This window comes from Mus caroli, chromosome 9 (genome assembly GCF_900094665.2).
Source record: "Mus caroli chromosome 9, CAROLI_EIJ_v1.1, whole genome shotgun sequence".
Lineage (NCBI taxonomy): Eukaryota > Metazoa > Chordata > Mammalia > Rodentia > Muridae > Mus > Mus caroli.
The window spans coordinates 63,056,858-63,060,104 of record NC_034578.1 but is presented as its reverse complement, the minus strand read 5'-3'; the positions used below and the strand labels follow the sequence as shown (position 1 = coordinate 63,060,104).

The 3,247-nt window shown below is 39.5% G+C and overlaps 1 protein-coding gene across 4 annotated transcripts in view; it reads left to right on the top strand.

Moving 5' to 3' along the window:
• Trip4 (thyroid hormone receptor interactor 4) overlaps positions 1-3,247 on the top strand; it is an 85,525-nt gene that overhangs the window by 50,072 nt on the left and 32,206 nt on the right. The gene's annotated exons all lie outside the window — the stretch shown is intronic.

Genomic DNA, 3,247 nt, shown 5'->3' with positions numbered 1-3,247 from the left:
AGAGAGAGAGAGAGAGAGAGAGAGAGAGAGAGAGAGAGAGAGAACACCAATGAATTAGCTTAGCAGGGTAGAGAGTAGGAACTAGCTCCACAAGTTGTCTTCTGACCCCCACATACATGCTGTGGCTCATGTATGCACACATATTCTCACACACAAAACTTAAAAAAAATAATGTTAGTGACAAAAGGCTAAAAATATATCTCCATGGTAGAACATTTGTCTGACATACATAGGCCATATGTTCAACCTAGGTACCACATACATACACACAAGAAATTTTATAATAATTAAATTCTTTATCATAGCATATGCTTGTAATCATGGGGCAGGATATATAGTATGAGGGTAGCTTGGACTACATAATGAGTTTCAGGTCAATTTGGGCTATATAGCAAGACCTTGTTTCGCAAAAAACCAGTAAAAACAAAAATAATAATTCCTAGCATTCCAAAAGTAGATTAATAAAAATATTTAAGGCTGAGATTGCAGCGAAGAAGTATAACATATGCCTAATATCCTTGAGCCCCAGGGTTTGATCCCCAGCACCTCAAAAAAAAAATAGAAGCAAAATATAAAGTAATAATTGTTATTTTAGAACATAAAGTATATAAGAGCAGCTGAGGATTTTGAAAATGCAGCGTGAGACCAGGCACAGTGGTACACGCATAATCCTGGTACTTTGAAAAGATGAGACAAGATCAAGAGTTCAAGGTAAAGTAGTGAGTTTGAGGCTAGCCTGGGCTACTCATTACTCTCTTTGATAAAACAACAACATCCCCCAGAAGGGTGCAATTTAGGCAAGAGAACAAATCTGCAAGGCATGAGGAAATGATGCTGAGTTGGTAGTGCTTGATCTGCAAAGAAAAGGATCTCCGTTTGCTCCCTAGAACCTGCATTCAAAACAAACAAACAAACAACTGGACATGGCAGCTCTCCTGTAACCAGAGCTGTGCAGGCGGGCGAGACCCCTCCACCCCACCCAGCCAGCCTAGTCAGATAGGCAGCTTCCAGGTTCAGTGCCAGATCCTATCTAAAAAATAAGGTGGGAAGAATTTGAGGACAAGGCTCTCCATTGACCCCCACCCCAGCCTTTACATGGGCATGTTCATTTATGAGTATGCACACACATATACACAGAATATATCAGTGAAATGCATGATCCAGAAAGAAACTAATCTGTGTAGTTGGGCTTGAGTATATGTAGATATGTGTGTGAAATTGATAATGGCTAAAGTTAACCATTGGCTGGGAATGACAGTGGTGGTCGCGTATCTAATATGTATAAGACCATCATTCCATCCTTGGCTTTACATATCACACACAGAAATAAAAATAACAAACCAAAAGTGAAGCTAACATTTTTAAGCTGTAATGAAAGGATGTATTATACAATGTTGAGATGATTAACACCACTTTGGAAAAACTGTGGGTTAGATCGCTCCCAAACTACACTATAATAGTAAGCTAGACTAAATCAGTGGATTTGGTGGGACATGGTAGTACACGCCTTCAATCTCAGCACTCAGAAGGCCTAGTAGGAGGATCTCTCCAGGCCCGCCCGCAAGGACTACATAGCCAAGCCTTGTCAAAAGAGGAAGGAAGGAAAGAAGGAAGGAAGGAAGGAAGGAAGGAAGGAAGGAAGGAAGGAAGGAAGGAAGGAAAGGGGAAAGGAAGGAAGGAAGGAAGGAAGGAAGGAAGGAAGGAAGGAAAGAGAAAGAAAGAAAGAAAGAAAGAAAGAAAGAAAGAAAGAAAGAAANAAAGGAAGGAAGGAAGGAAGGAAGGAAGGAAGGAAGGAAGGAAAGAGAAAGAAAGAAAGAAAGAAAGAAAGAAAGAAAGAAAGAAAGAAAGAAAGGGAAAGGAAAAAGAAAAGAAAAGAAAAGCCGGCCTGGTGGTGATGGCACATGCCTTTAATCCCAGCATGTAGATCCAGGTCTTGTGAATTTCAGGACATCCTGGTCTCCAGAGCAAGTTCCAGGTCAACCAGGGCTACACAGAGAAACTCTGTCTTGAAAATCCAAACCAAAACAACCAAAAAACCAAAAAACAAAACAAAACCATGGCTGGAGAGATGACTTAGTGGTTAAGAGCACAGGATATTCATTTGCCAGCACCCACATGGTGGCTCAGAAACATATGTAACTCCAGCCCTAGAGGATTCTACACCCTCCTTTTTGGGTACTGCACATACATAGCATACAGTCATACAGGCAGGCAAAACATCCATATACATAAAACTAAATATTAAAACAAAAAAGGGAAAATTCACATATACACATAAAAACTGGTGTGTATGTATGTTGACTTATCAAATTTCATTGAATTTTTAAAAATTGAGAGAGCTAGGGAGATGAACTGGTAGAGCTGGTGAGGTGGCTTAGCTAGCTGCTTGTCATGCAAGTCTCATTACCTGAGTTCCATCTCCAAAACCCAGAACAATAGTGAAAGGTGGAACTGAGTCCCAAAAGTTATCCTCTGACCTCTCCATGTCTGCCATGATACACACATGCCCACACTCTCACATATAACAAAACACACACACATAACAAAATAGGGTCTGGAGAGATGCTTCAGCTGTTAAAAGCCCTGGTGGTTCTTCCAGAGGGCCTGGACTCAACCTCAGCACCCATATCAACTCCAAAGGAGCTGACGCCTCATACAGACATATATGGAGGCAAAACACCAAGTCACATGAAATAAAAATAAATCCTTTTTAAAATTAAAAAAATAAAAAAATTAAAAAGAAAAAATTAAAAATATTCAGTCTTGATGAAATGCAACGATTTGCTCCTTTTTTCTTTTATGAGTTTTGGAGTTAATACATTGGAAAAATGAATTTCTTCACTTTGGAATATGGTATTAAGATAGTTTATAATTTTTTTAAATTTTTATTTATTTATTTATTATATGTAAGTACACTGTCGCTGTCTTCAGACACTCCAGAAGAGGGAGTCGGATTTTGTTACGGATGGTTGTGAGCCACCATGTAGTTGCTGGGATTTGAACTCCGGACCTTCAGAAGAGCAGTCGCGTGCTCTTACCACTGAGCCATCTCACCAGCCCCCAGTTTATAATTTTTGATTTTAAACTTTATTTAAATAATGTCATTCTCCAACTCTTTTTATTTTTAATTTTTTTTTATTTTTTGGTGTTTTCAAGACAGGGTTTCTCTGTGTAGCCCTGGCTGTCCTGGAACTCACTCTGTAGACCAGGCTGGCCTCAAACTCAGAAATCTGCCTGCCTCTGCCTC